General features: G+C 35.1%; 1 protein-coding gene across 4 annotated transcripts in view; it reads left to right on the forward strand.

Annotated features, from left to right (window-relative positions):
• The window catches only part of LOC121733398 (calcium/calmodulin-dependent 3',5'-cyclic nucleotide phosphodiesterase 1-like), a 366,803-nt gene that overhangs the window by 217,801 nt on the left and 132,243 nt on the right, over positions 1-16,759 (forward strand). The window lies entirely within an intron of this gene.

Here is a 16,759-nt window from a genome sequence, read left to right on the forward strand (position 1 = left end):
AAAATTACACCGTTGAGGCATTTTCCTTCACAATGAAGGCATGCCGCTGAACAATTGAGCATGACACACAGAAGGTCTTTTATCTACTCTTTGAAAGTTTTTCTCTAGAAGGCACCAATTTTGAGATAAAAGCGAAAAACACAAAAATGGGTCGTTCCCCGCCTCCCCCCACTCCGCCATACCTATACATATAGTGTCCAGGACTTTTAGTATGTTTATGAACTAGTTACTCTGTACACGTTTCCGAAAAAAATCTCACGATCCCGCTCACGCACTCTAGACCCCCCTTCGAGCGATTCATTCAATGGACTATATGCCCGTTTATAGTTTGCTATAAGTATTTCCTTATTTATGCTGTCGTGCTTACGAATAAATTTATAGTACGTGGGAGAACCATGCTTCGGCATGAATGGGCTGGCTCGACCGGAGAAATACCACGTTCCCACAGAAAACCGGCGTGAAACAGCGCTTGCGCTGTGTTTCACCGAGTGAGTGAGTTTACCGGAGGCCCAATCCCCTACCCTATTCCCTTCCCTGTCCTCCCCTATTCCCTTCCATTCCCATCCCTACCCTCTCCTATTACCCTATTCCCTCTTAAAAGGCCGGCAACGCACTTGCAGCTCTGCGAGTGTCCATGGGTGACGGAAGTTGCTTTCCATCAGGTGACCCGTTCGTTCGTTTTATTTCATAAAAAAATAAAATAAGTATTTATTTGTTTGGTATGGCCAAGAAAATTATTTATCTAACAATATATTTTTAAATAATACTATTTTCTTAGTAACATGAACATTGCAGATAAATACAATTAATGTTATCACACTATCACACTAATATTATACATGGCGAAAGTTTGTGAGTTTGTATGTTTGTTACTTCTTTACGTCTAAATGGCTGGAGCAATTTTAACAAAACTTGGTATTTGTTGATACCCTGGATTGACACGTAGGTAATTTTTTACTGTAGGAAAATATCACAATTTATTTTCCTTAATAAACCGCGGGGCACAGCTAGTTTATTATAAATTACAAATAATGTAATGGTTCCCTAGAACATTTTTTTTATTACTATTAAGCTACGAATAATAAAAACTACTAATTAAGCAAATTTTTCGTGAGTAGCTACATTTCAAAATTAAGCTACTCGCGAAAAATTTGGTTGATAGTAATATAAAAATCATCGGCCAAGTGCGAGTCGGAGTCGCGCACGTAGTGTTCCGTACCATTATAAATCAAAACTAGACCAAAAATTTTGTTTTTTGTATGGGAGCCCCCCTTAATTTTTTATTTTATTTTAATATTATTATGAAATATTAAAGTAGGTACACATATATCTTAGGACTTTGAGAAAAATTAATGTAGCTACCTGTTGCCATTATTGATATATAGCAAAAAAGACCAAAAAGATCACGTTTGTTGTATGGGATAAATATTAATTTTATTTTGTTTTTAGTATTCGTTGTAACAGCGGCAACAGATAGGTATACATTATCTGTGAAAATTTCAACTCTCAAGCTATTACCGTCCTTGAGTTACAGCCTGAAGACAGACGGACAGACAGACAGACATTTAAGTCTCAGTACCTAATAGGCTCCCGTTTTTACCCTTTGGTACGGAACCCTAAAAATTGTTCTAGGGAACCCGGACTATATAACCATATAATATAGTCAAGATAACAATATTATACATACTATCACTACTATAATATTAAAAATATTATTAAACTTATTATTATAAATTTCATAGAGAATATTATAGTGATATTTACTAGTTACCTTTAAAATTTGCCGCATATTTCATATTTATAATTTTCAACAAAAGAATTTATAAAATTACACCAAAAAAAATGTTGTTGAGTTATAACGGTACCTATTTTAAGTACAGAACAGGAAAAATCAATTTGACATGTGTGAGAAACAAATTTTTTGTTTATTCCAACCATAAAGTTAACATACCTACCTAGCGGAATAAAGCAACAATCTCGAGCTGTCAAACGAAACCGAAATTGGTTGCATCTGTGTGTAAAAATATGTGTATGTATACACTTACACAAGCATGATTGAAAATGATTTCTGTGAGATTAAATTGTCAACGTGCAGCACGTGCCGACTGGATGTCAAAAAAAGAGTTCTGCTGTCATGTATCACACGTCTCTATTTACTACGCAGTGTTACTGATAGTGACATCTCGCTTGCTCAGGCCTTTGTTTCTCTATTCCGCTAGGTATATTAACTTTATGGTTCCAACGTTGTGGGCTTTTGACTTTGTTAACAAAAAAATTAAATTATCCCCTTTTTAATTAAAGCAATGATTTTGCAATGTTTCCCCCGATTTTGTCAATCCGGTGCCGAAATGCGCTATGTTTCGGCCCCTAAGCATCTTTAGCATTAGTAACCAACCTCCATGCCTGGAGGCTAGCTGCTAATGCTACTTGCCTAGATCATTGAGGCTTTAATAGTTAAATTTTACATCTTGTCCTTTTGGGCTTTATTCAGTTGCTATATTCCTTTGTCACAAACTAATGGCTCACAGCGAAATCGTAGATCCCAAGCTGATTAGACTATTTTTTTTAATTTAATTTAAAATCTAATGAGATCAAGTGCTTATTAATCGTTTTTTTTATTTCAAGTTTTTATGTTTCTAATTTTTATTTTTATTTTGGTTGTGATATAAAAAAGTAAGGAACAAAACATTTCCGCCTAAGGCAATAAATCTTTATCACCAGTAAGTACTTAATAAGGTTCTACGAGGAAAAGAAAGAAAAGAGGTCACTTACAATGAAAAACTTAGATCCAAAAGGCAGTATTAACTGTAGTACCTTCATCAAAGTAATCTACGCGGACGGCCACGAGCTAAATTAACATGGGTCTAATTGGTGGTCCACAAATTGATTACTATTGATCTTATGACCCACGGCAAACGTTTCACAAACATTGGGTACGAATGTTTTGTTCCTAATTTTTAAACCGTGGAAATTGTTGATACGTGGGAGAGACAAGCTTCGGTACGAATGGGCCGGCTCGACCGGAGAAATACCACGTTCTCACAGAAAAAGTGCGTGAAACAGCGCTTGCGCTGTGTTTCACCGAGTGAGTGAGTTTACCGGAGGCCCAATCCCCTGCCCTATTCCCTTCCCTACCCTCCCCTATTCCCTTCCCTTCCCTGCCCTCCCCTATTCCCTTCCCTTCCTTACCCTCCCCTATTACCCTATTCCCTCTTAAAAGGCCGGCAACGCACCTGCAGCTCTTCTGATGCTGCGAGTGTCCATGGGCGACGAAAGTTGCTTTCCATCAAACCGTTTGCTCGTTTTATTTCATAAAAAAAATGTTTTTTTTTTAAGATATCGAATAGCTTTTAATGGCTTTTATCGCGGGCTTTAAGCGCTTCGCTCGAATCAAGAAATTCCGTAACGAAAAAAACCTAGCACCTCCCAGTCCGTGCGGCGTTGCCGTGTATCGTCTAACATCGTTTCAGTAATAGACTTCGGCACGGTGTTTGTGTGCATACTAATACGTATGAGAATTATGATTGGATAAGTTGATAAAAAATGCTATGCCTACCGCATCAGTTCCCGAGTACCTACCACACGTACTTTTTTTACAACTTAAGCAATGTGTACATCGAGGCTGTCGTGTTAGTACTATACACACGACGGCCTCGATGTAAGTATATGATTATTTTTAGAGAAAAAAAGATAAAATACCTAAATATTTCTATTATAATAAAAAGTACGGCTTTTGAAACATTTTCAAGAGTGTAGGCAGTAGTAGATGTCGGTAAAAATTGCGTAACACATTTTATGCAGAAGCGAATATCCTTGGTTCTGCATTCACTTCTCATTGTTGAGGCTCGTATGTTAATTCTAATCTAACATTTATTAATACCGGCCGAATGTAAAGGCCGCATTATTTATGTTGACACATGCAAAGGCTGCTCCATGTTACGCATTAAAAGACCAAACGGGATTATGAATTTATGAACTGCTGTTCTACCGTGATTCCCATGTAAGTCTTATGTTTCGTACGTATTTTCTATCAAATTGTTTTATAAAATAATTATAAAAATACATTTCTCTCGAAATCAATTACCAAATATATTTTTTATTAACCGACTTCAAAAAAAGGAGGTTATCAATTCAATGCGTATATATGTAATATTTCCAGAACTGTCCAGTTTTTGTATAAGTATGTTAATCTATAGCAGCTTCTGAAGAAATATGCCAAATTTCAAAAGTGTATGTATGTATGTTTTTATGTTTGTGCACGGATATCTCCGGAACTACAAGTTATATTTAAGTGATTTTTTTTTGTTGTACTAAGTATTGTTCAACTTAGGGAATACTGCAAGTTTCATCAAAATCGGTTCAGTAGTTTTTGAGATAGGGAATTTTAATCTTAATTACGTATAACTTGAAGTCGGTTTTATCTTTTAAAAATACTGTTATTTAAGTACCTTCATCAAAAACTTTCCCATCGCTAAATCTTGCCGTGTGCAGTTAGTGTAGCAGAGTTTTTGTATTAAAGAAAATAGGTAGACGATTGAAAAAATCTGAAACTACAAACTCGAATGATGAGGAGTCAGTCAGCTCTACCTAGAATACGCATTTGAATATATTCGTCCCATCTTTGTAAAGCAAACCTGTATGTAAATTTTCTATTCAACTTCAATCAATCAATAGATATGCCTTTTGAAATAAATCCATTGTATGTTAAAAGCTAATTTCTACACATGCACCTGTTTTGTGCTTTACCATAGATTGCTAAATAGTTACTACGTAACTTGTACCATCAAATACGATTAAGAGGCCGGGTGCCATCGAAATTCTCATACATACGTAATACCAAAATCATTTTCTCATACGAAAATGTATACATCTATACATCTATACATACATACATACACACATATACATACATACATACATACATATACATACATATACATACATACATACATATAAATAAAATTGGAGTGTCTGTTTCTAATATTGAAAGAACCGTTTTTTACTAGATGCATATGAATGTATATAGAGTACATACACCAAAACAACATTTTTTACAATTTTTGTCTGTATGTCTGTCTGTCTGTCTGTCTGTTTATTCCGGCTAATCTCTGAAATGGCCGGAGCGATTTTGACGAGACTTTTTTTGGCACATAGCTGATGTAGTAAGGCATAACTTAGGCTACTTTTTACCCGACTCCTGAAAAGGAGGAGGATATATTTCACTTCTTTTATATTGGTTCGCGGACAGCTCCGTCGTTTGTAGACCGATTTCCAAAATTATTTTGTTGTTGTATGAGTAGCCCGAATTTGATCACAAAAGTGGTGATCTGATGATGCAATCCATGAAAAATCGACAGGACTCCTTAAAATTTATATGGAAATATATAGTGATTTTACGTTTTCCTGAAAGATTTTAAGCTTAAACTACCAAAAAATAAGAATTTGCGCCGAAGTACCCTGGTTCCGAAGGTGCTGTACAGAACTATACTTACGTAGAATAACACACCTGCATATTATTCTACGTAAGTATCTTATTTTATTACAATTTATTAACAGTCACACATACAAAATATAATATCAGCTGGGCAGTTCCATGAAAAAGTCTACTTGAATCCTTATTGATAAATGTTCGGCAATTTTGGCGTTGTTTTAACAACTAAAAGCATATTATTATGTCAATGTGTCAATAATACTAATCATCATCATCACTATAATTATGCCATGAATCACCACATTATTATCAAAAATCTTGCCTTTGATTATATTATTGTTCCACCATTTGTTGACTGATTTTCAAAACTCTTTTGTTGCTATTTAGTGTTTACTGTTTATAGAGGTATAACAATAACCCAATTTGGTACAATGCTTACGAAAGTGGTGATCTGATACTGAAATTCGTGAGATATAGAGGGAACTTCTGGATATTTTTTGGGACACACATAGACGCGTCAACTAATTCTGTATTCAATTTTCATATTTTTTTTACTCCTTAGCAGCTAACTTTAGCGCAATAATTTCTGTGTGCAATTTACCGCTTTTTTGCAGATCTAGATTAAATGAATTAAAAAATATTAAATAATTCATGAATATTCTGTACTCAGTATTTCTGTTCTCAGTCCTCATTATTTTGAAGTCGGTACCAACTACCAGCTAACCTAATCGCCAGTTCTATGACAAAATATTATATCTGCAACTTATATGACTGGTACCGAATTCAAATCATGAAGATTGAGAACAGAAATACTGAGTACAGAACATGAATTATTCATTAATTAGTTTTTTTAAGAAAATTACTATTGTCTTTACCTTGGAAATCGGTTTCAATTTTCGTTTAAAAATTTACTCTTGTTCGTTATCCTTAAGATTTTCTATACAGTATTGGCGTTTTTATCTACAACTTTAGGTTCATGAAACGTCAGATCAACTACTTAATAAGATCCCAATTTTACTATTTGGGTAAGGAAGGGGAAAATTTCTTTCTTTTTCATTTTCTTTTTTATCACATTTTGATGACGCGGACGAAGTCGCGGGCAGCAGCTAGTATTTAATATGTTTGTGTTATTTTTCAGCTTAAAATAGTAATAACCTAGTAATTACCTAGTAGGCTCCTGCACAAACTAAAATAACTTAACTTAAACTCTAAAAAATATTTTTTTAAATGAATATGGCACCCGGCCTCATAATACCTATCTAAAGTTGACTAAATTTATCCAAATAAACATTCACTTAAAGCTAATATTAACATTTAAACCTTACTAATTAGCGCTTTTGAGTGGCCAATCTTAAAACATTAACAGCTAATCATTGATAGGAGATAGTGTTGACGCGGTCGCGCTGTATTTAAATATTTGCTTGCAATCTCGCGGTATAGACTATAGCCTCTAAACCGCGCGCTCGGGCAGACGTGACATTTTAATGGTTATCCGTGGCAAAATGATTCTATCTTAGTTGAGAGTACAGATTTGTGAAGTTTTTTTTTATTCAAATCATAAAAAAATTCGGCCGGGTCATTAAGCCGCTCGCGCCTATTGTATCGGCATAAAGACTAAAGTTACCACGTATGTCATACAAAATATTTTTTATTTAAGAAAAATAGCTAGCATGATTTGATAGTACTACTATAGGTAAATCGTTCTGCTGCGGGAAAACAACCACTAAAATGTCTACGTAATGTCTAATATGTCAATAATATATCTAATATGTAATGTCTAATATAAATCCAGCCTATGTGTGCTCACAGACGTAAAAAAAGTATGTGTGCTATATTTTTTTCTGAACTTCACCCCCTAAACGTCAACTCGCGTAATCTAATACCTGATTTTTAATTATGTCCTACGTGCACGTAGAACGCATGACGCAAGCTATTAATTATGGCTGAGATGTGATTCTTTTCCAGGCACAAAGCGCTCCTCTGTTACACCGATTTGCATTAATTTGCATCTGACAAGTCCATTTAGTACACAGTCTTTGTGTACTCCAACGGAAACATTGTTTTTCATTTTTATTTGGACGTTCATTTAAATTCTCTCCCCGGCCGAGCCAATGTGTTATGAGTTATGACTTATAAGTTATGACTTATGATACGTCTTTTTGAGTGACGTTTTGTTACCTCATTATTATAAAATATTATAATAATATTATCTATGACTTAATCGCGCTAGAACCTCTAGCCTGTTCTGATGAAGTAAGCATGGACTTACTTTGAGTTTCGGGAAAAGATATAAGTAGATATTACCGTTTTTTACTACCGATTTTTTTAAATGAAATAAGGGGGCAAACGAGCAAACGGTTCACCTGATGGAAAGCAACTTCCGTCGCTCAAGGACACACGCAACATCAGAAGAGCTGCAGGTGCGTTGCCGGCCTTTTAAGTGGGAATAGGATTACAGGATTGGGGAGGTATTAGGAAGGGAATAGGGAAGGGTAGGGAATTGGGCCTCCGGTAAACTCACTCACTCGGCGAAACACAGGTACAACCTACTACTAACATATTGGTATAACCGTATAATACGACCAAAAGTCAAAACGTGATTGGCTTTCGTGGATCTCCGTTAACAATTTCCATATCCAGCCTGGCGTTGACGCAGATGGGTGACATTAAATGAATTTTAGAATTGCGTGTAACAAGAAAGTGATGAATACTTAGGGTGTGTATGAGTCCCCTGTAAATAGAGCTGACTGTTTAAGTGTAAGGGTTAATTCAGACCGCAACGCGACTCGTAGCTGATGCATTTCTCAATTTGTATGGATTTAACAGATTTGCAAGACGTCTCACGCAATACAAATCTGTCAATTCAGTAATGCATTTACGCGTCGCGTTTCGGTCTGATTTAACCCTTAATAGCTAGACAATAAAGACACAGTTTTGCATTTTTGTCATTTTTAATATCAAAAATATTTTTAAAACTAAAAAATATATCTACGTGCATATTCTATGACATTAATATGACATGACAATAACGTCATTAATTGCAAAGATACGTTTGAACGTAAATTATTTTGCAAAGAACAACTGTCACGTTACAAAATAACATCTACTTATCACAAATTTACTACTTATATCAAAAATTTTCGTAAATATCTTGGCAATAGTATTATAATAATGATTGATAAGTAATATAATCGTAACCCCGCAAAAGCTAATTTAAGATTAGGGAACATTGAATCTTTATTGGCAGGAATATTGAATTTTGAATCCAAAATATTAGATCTTTTATTAGATTATTGGGTTACTTAATCCCATCCTGACTTCAATTTAACAATTTGCCGACGCTTTAACGGTAATTAAAGTGGTTATGTATAATACTTTGTGGTCATTTATTATTATAAACTTGTAAGAGGAAGGTTATTTCTTCTCTATTATAATTATTGAATACATGGATGGATGGCACATCATTGCTATTAATTTCGTAGTCAATCAATGCAAATCATATTATACAAGTTTGATGTTATTCCTTAATTCTTATGGTCAATTCAGGTTGCATTTCTAAATTTCAAGTATAGATTTGACAGATTTCCAAGACGTCTCACGCAATTGAAATCTGTCAGTTCAGAAATGCATCTACGCGTCGCGTTGCGGTCTGAATTAACCCTTAGAAATCCTTATAGATGCCAATTATATTATTAAAAAATATAGATGAATTTTCCATGCTTTCTGTTGTACTATCAGCTGGCTTAGCATAACAGTAGAAATTGGAAAGAATCGACACACTGACAGACTTTAGTGACAAAATGGCGTAATATTTCCTTTGTCTAACCATCACTTTGTCTATTCTTCGGTAGAAGGAAACCACTTCTATGGTGAGTGTGCTAAAAGTTATATTGATTCATAATAGGAAGTTGGCGGACGTACGTAACTTGTAAGGTATAATTATATCTAGCCCTGTCGAAAGATCTGCATATGAATCAATTTTTCTTTTACCACACGAAACAGACAAAAGAATGGCAGCCTTAAAAAACAATATATTATTATATAATTATAAAACGTGGGACAATTATACCCTATACCGTTTCTTCAATTTAACGATACAATATTAAATGGACAAAGTCGTCTAGAGTATTTTGTACATACATTACCTATACGTCTTACTTACGTTATAGGCTGTTGATTCGTCTTATATTTATTCATCAACTGAAGTCGAACAAAAATAAAAGGAAAGTTACTTTTGAAAAGCAATTTTCTGTTTCTGATTCATAAATAAGTTCGTGAATATGTTTTTGTTTGAATTAGGTGAATGTTTTGTATTCCGTTCAATGCTTTTTGTGGTCTTTGATTTTGCGTTATAATAATTATGGATGAGCGAAATTTCTTAGAACTAACAATTATTATGCTATCGGTGTTATAAAAAATTTTATTGTGATTTACCCATCAATCCCCAAGCGCCAGCCGCATAGCAATTGAAAATCTATTGTCTCTGCTATATCCATGATAGAGATTGGAGGTGCTACAGGGCTTTTCACTTTTTTCATAACTTAAGTAACTAAGCTATTTCTTTTCTGTGCTAGCCACAGAAAAGAATATACATAACAATACGAATTAAAATTATAACAAGCCATGGAAATGCTATACCTACGAGGTAAAGCAATTACTCAATAACAACGTACTTATATAATTTACAATGAGAAAAATATCCAAAAAAAATAAACAGAAATTAAGTCCACAAAACGTACAGAGCTGTACTACAAACCGGCGCAACAAAGTTGACACTTGAGAACAACATCTAGTATTCTAGTATTAACTATTACATAACAATTAACAAGTATTTGAAATGATTAAGCTACTTGTAACCAGGGGCGTCCTTCCCTTAGGTGCAGGGTGTGCGTTGCACACGGGCGCCGCGGTCCTAGGGGCGCCGATTGCCGCTCGCAAATCGACGCGCGCCCACGTTGGCCGGCCGCCTCGCTTTAATGACCAACGTAAAAAGAACTCCAGTTTGCATACATTTTGTGAAGCTCTTCATATATATTTTGGCAAGGCGCGCTACGAGCGGCTCGGCTTTTACAATATAAATATAAACTTTATTTTTCAATGTGAAATGAATCTTAAAACACATAAATGAAGATTATATTTATCATCAAGATGGGCGCCAAAATGAGAGCCGCGCGACTCACGTCAGGCTGGATTTAGATGCGTAAGTGCGGTTTCGCCTCGCCACCCACCCGCACGGCGCCCTTGCAGTCGCACCGGGCGCCGTGCAGCCTACGACCTCCGTGCCTCCTTCTCATGGGATCTGCGTATTACTACCCGCTCTGTTTATGCAGCCTCCGTTTACAGCATAACATTTTCGCATATTTTACTGCCTCCCAATAAGTAGTAAGGTCCAATCCAAGGACGGCGGAAAACTCAGCTCGTTGCTCTGCCCAAGCAGAGCGTTCAATCGTCTTTCTCAGGTGTTATGTGTTCCGCCCAAACAGGACTGCAGGGCCCCTGTATAAAGCCGTCTGCAGGTGGGCCCTGGACCACAGATTTTTGAATTTCAGGGAAATTCAGGGTCTTGGCCATCTTCTTCAGTTTTAGTGCCAATCGACGAAAATCAGGGGTATTAAATATCCATTCAGAATCAAGGACCAAACCCAAGCACTGCATTTAAGCGCCGATCGGCACACTTTCCTCCACATCTCTGTGATGCGCAGTGATACTTCCGCGGGGGCGGTGCTTCCGGGGCCCATAGAAAAACATGGCCTACGTCATTTCAACTGCGACTCGCAGCCCCAACGCTTCTATAAGCGCCACAACCTGAGACTCACCCACTCTCGCCATTCGTATTGTCTCCTCAAACATGTCTCCGTGGGCCAGCATGTATGTGTCGTCTGGATAGCAGAACAAACGTAGCCCACGGAGATGGGCCATTCGCAGGATGCAATGGTAGCCGATGTTCCACAGAAGAAGGTCAAGAACAGACCCCTACCAGATCAGACCACTTCAAAGTCATTAGAATTTGAGGTGGTCTGGTCTTAAAAAAAAGTATTAACTTTAAGGAAGTTGGTCTTACGGCTCACCTCATATTAATTATTCTGGTCATAGACTGCAGGTCATAGATGGCATTCATTTTATTCTCTATGCTAGAGTGTTGAAATTCTCAGATATTTTTTGGCCATTAAGTATATCAATAACGGCTACACGTAGGCACTTGAAATATTCACAAAATACAGTTTACTTTTGTACTTAAATAAACATTTAAGGAGCTCCCATTAAATACATAATTTTTGCCTATCTTTGTTTATAATCGTACGGAACCTTTCGTGCACGAGTCCGACTCCCACTTGGCCGATTTTTTTTTACCGTGCTTGATAGGGCGCTAGGGTAATATTTGCACACGGGCGCCACACGGGCTAGAGGCGGCCCTGCTTGTAACGATTAACAAACGGCGCTAAGATATTATGTTGATTGATAGCAAAGAGATCTCAGTAATTGTCTTACTCAACACCAATATAATCATTAGAAATTAATCATTTGAATATCACACGTACTCCTCGTATCGTACAGTCTATATTTCTGTGTACTTGACGTGTAACAAGCAAGAGTGCTTTCGGCGCATTACGAAATGAGGTGCGGTCGGTCTATTGCACTATTACTTTGCGAATAAGATAAATTAGCCTTAATTACACAAAAATAGTCTTCGTTTTTATCAGATTACGGTAGTTTTTTCTTTGGTTGTTGCCGAAAAACATGAAATAATAATATCTACATTTTAATCACTTGAATGGTGTTCGGTTGATAAAAGGATTAAGGTAACTTTAATGCGCTAAAATCGTCGCCCGATCCGCAGACACGTAAATGAATCAAAAGTTATAAACTAACTTTGGTTACCCTAATCCCGATTACGTAAATATATTACAATATACCTAACAATAATATTCTACAATAATATTAATTATATCGAATCGACGAATCTATTGATACTTAATTCATAGTAATAAATAATAATATAATTGGCTCATCTTGGCGGGGGCACTCCTGTGCCCCCAGATACTATTAAGCTTTATTTAAAAAAAAAATTTTTTCAAACAATTACTAAGATAAGTACTCTATTACAACTTAACTATTTGCAGTATAGTCCCACATGTAATAGGCTAGAATTGTTCGAATTGTAGTATAAAATTAAGATATTATATCTTAAGCCTTAAGGTATTAATTGCCGCATGCTATTACGGTACTAAATGGTTAAAATATTTCACATTCCGCTAGTCAATGTCTACTCTGATAATATTATTGAATTATCAAGAACTATGACTAACAGTCTTTTTATTTAATATTTTATTTTAGTATTCATTTACTTCGAGTTCCTATCCTTTTTCATCTTCGTTAAACTACATTTTATATAATAACATGTTAGAGAGTTAGTAACATTATGTATAGCTACTCAATTTAATTTAAGTATTTCCGGACCTATTATACGACCTGCAAACCTTCAAGAAAAGAGCGTATTCCCTCTTAAAAGGCTGGCGACGCACCTGCAGCTCTTCTGATGTTGTGAGTGTCCATGGGCGACGGTAGTTGCTTACCATCAGGTGACCCGTTTGCTCGTTTGCCCCCTTATTTAATAAAAAAAAATTACCAACAGATTTTTACATGTCGAGACTGCCTATTTATTTATTTCTAACGTAGATGCACTTTTAGTACTGTTCCTATCTAAAACAACGTATCCTTTTATAAATTTTATCATAAACAGTCAAACTATAACTAGCCGAGAAGTTTATATTACCTATGTAATACTGTTGGAGTTCAAATCAAAATAACTTAGAGCATAAAACAAGTTTAGCCGTTCTTAAATCTCGTTGTGCAAGAACCATCGAAAGCGACACGCGTGCCTTTAAATAGATTTAATTGGTCCCTAGTGTACGTTGTACCTATTATAGGCGACTATAATTCACGATACTTTGAATTACTGTGCAACTTTAATAACTTGACGTAATGACATATTCCATTATTTATTGCTGAGGTAAACAGACTCGCTCGCTAAATAGTATTTACTTGCTTAGAAATTTATTACCTTAGAAAATTGGTAAGCGCTGTGAGTAAATTAGGCAAGGCGTTAGGCCTGACACTTATAAGCGACTTTTTAAATTTAAAATATGTAGAGATAGTACTAGATATCTCTACATATTTCAACATTGAATTTATAATAATATCGTCTATTCAAACCTGCGAGGCTAAAATGGTCACATTCAGCAATTCCTCTCAATCAATTCACAAAATGAATTGTCAAAACTGTCAAACTCACGACTGTCAAATTAGTACGAATGACATCTAAATCGCCAAGACAGTATCAATTTTGTGATTTAAAAAAAAATCATATTATGATTCATAATATGATTCTCCAAAGCGACCATTTTAGCCCCGCTGGACTTTTCAAATACATATAGAAACTAGTATTGTCAATAATTACCATGTAATAAAACTTGTTGTGCCGACTTTGAAAATGACAGCTAATAAAAACATCACTAATTATAATTTCCACTCTACAAAGTTATTTATAGTTCTTGCTGGCTTGCAAATGTCTATAATTTATTGGCCAGCCAGCTTATTGAGGCAGCCAGGTAAATGATATTTTGAATTAATAGCTGAGTTTTTAACTGTTAGGGAAATTAAAATGGCTCATGGGAAGCAACTGTTATATTCTGATTGTGCTTAGTTTAGCTTCTAACTAAAAAAACTAGCCAGTCTCGATGGAGCTGCTTGTTTACCTCTAAAAAATAATCAAATCTAGACAGAGTCGTGCCAAGTATAAGGTTTTTAATTTCTTTATTATTATAGTTAATATTGTGTGAGTTGGTCGTTGAAGGGTACACAGGGGTACAAACCAATGAGTTTCTAAAATACTAGAGTAGCAATGTCTTACAAAAGATTCTCAGAAATGCGTAACCACTTTTTTGTTCAAAATACAATGTCAAGTCATATAATCGTTATGTCATTATGTATGTGAGATATGCCTGCAGGCATCTTCGAAGTGGCAACGCGTTGCTACCGTAAACTTCCAATCTAGTTACGTTAGTAACATAGAATATCATTGGTACAAACTACAAAGCCAGGAGTCCATGATACCATTGCACCAATCGCCAGAACCACTACCCATTGATGATGGAAAATTGCCACTTGCAAAACTTTGGTTTAATAACCAGTTCATAACATAAGTTTACGGTCACACTCAGAGAAATTTAAATATTTAATTTCAATAAAATAAAGATTTTGACATAAGCTTGACATTTTCTGTCAAACTCTTCATAATATTTAAGTTAAGTTGTTAACCATAGATGTCTTTGAGTACGGCCGTAAGACATAAGTAAGTCATTGTATAATGGGAACAATTAACAAAAAACATTTTCACGTACATGTATATAATAATACGAAACTACTGGCTGGCATTGTCAAAAGTTATTTATATAAGCCACGGCTCTACAAACCAAAAATATAATAATACCTTAGTCAACGAACTATGTTAATATTCAAATCGTCACAAACGAATTTATTTAGATTTAATTTCTTTGCTGTTGTATGTACTATGTCATTATAACTTTGATGTACTGAAGCGCCTTTGTTGAGATTATATTGTTATGCCAACAACATACTTGTATGTCTGTTCACATAACACGTTTTTACAAAACTCGTATAGACTTGTAAGTCAATGAAGTGTGACATAGTGGGCACTGCACAAAAACGCCAAGTCGTTAGCGCTCCATAAACATTCGTCTTGGTGATTGACATGAATCGCCGTTTGTGGAGGAACTAGTTCTAGTGCCGGCGGCGAAGTCCGGAACCGTATTGCGACTCGATTTACGTAGGCGCATGGTAGTATTTTCATTGATAGATGTTATGTTTATATTTCTTATATTCTTACTGGACGACTTAACCCTTAAAACTAAATTTTATTCCCGTACAAACCTTCCCTGGACTTCCAGGAATATTTTAAGACTAATATTTGGCAAATTAATTTTTTGGGTTGCGTACCCAAAGGTTAAAAACCCATACAAAAAACTTTTTTGTTTTATAGTAAGTAGTATAGAACCCTTCGTGCGCGAGGCCAACTCTCATTTGGCTGATTTTTTATTTATATAGAATATTATGATGATGAGTGTTTCGGACCTTAAATATTTATAATATTAATAAAGATATCAAATACCTGTTATGCTGTCGAGAGTGCAGTATACAATATAAAGTCTTTACTTTAAACAGCGTATCAAGGGCCAAGGCAGGCACGAAACTTTAAATATTTTAATGACTAAATTTCTCTTAAATTATGTGCCAAATTGCACGGTCATTTTGAATCTGTAGTTATAAGTCTATGATTTTATAGCCTTATGAAGTTAATAACCTAATATTTCAATGAAGTAAATTTTTTTATTGGAACACATCCTTGTTGACATTTCTAATAAAAATTTTGACACACATGTAATTAATTTGCTAAGTATTAAACGTAAGAATTAATTTAATTTAGATAATTTAAACCGTTTAATAAATAAATAAATGAAATAAATAAAAATTGTTTTATTTCTGAATAGATTTTAAGAAAATGCTTTCATAATGTTGATAGTACATAATTATGATGCCTACCTCCGGTTCAGGAACTAGCCCGGCGAGAAGAACCGGCGTAAGAAACTTGCACGGGACCCACTTTTTTACCAAAAAAAAAGTGAGAAAAAAAAATCTTTTAAAATAAAGTTTACAATTTTGTAACTTAATATTATATACAATGTTAACATACATAATTGTAAGTCATATAATAATGTAGAAATAGCCTTGCAAGAAGCCATCCAAGATGTGCCATCTTTTATGAAATCATTAACCTTATAATTAGCTTTGGCACACGCTCTTTGACTACTTTTTTAAATTAGATAATAGAAAATAAGTCTCAGCAAGTCATCTGACCTCAGTGTTTCGGATTTGGTTGGCTTAATCTGAGGATACAACTCCCACCTTAAAGGCTTAAGAGGCAATGTCATGAAGAAGTTTGTAAGAACTGCTGCTTCAGAAAACCTCTTCATAATGAATATTTTATGAGCTTAATGCATAAATTATTTCATTATCCTCTTAAAAAAATCTCACATTTTATTAAAACTATCGCCATGATCGTTTTATTTCTTTAATTAAGATACTTAATATTCCTGGACTAGATGTTGCCCTCAACTTTTATGGCACAAGTTCTACTACCAAATTTCTTTAAAATATATTCAGAGGTACAAGATATACGAAAACGCTTTATAATGTGACTAGCTGACCCGGCAAACGTTGTTTTGCCATATAAATTATTCGTAGTTGTAA

Source organism: Aricia agestis, chromosome 1, assembly GCF_905147365.1.
Source record: "Aricia agestis chromosome 1, ilAriAges1.1, whole genome shotgun sequence".
NCBI classification, from domain to species: Eukaryota; Metazoa; Arthropoda; class Insecta; order Lepidoptera; family Lycaenidae; genus Aricia; species Aricia agestis.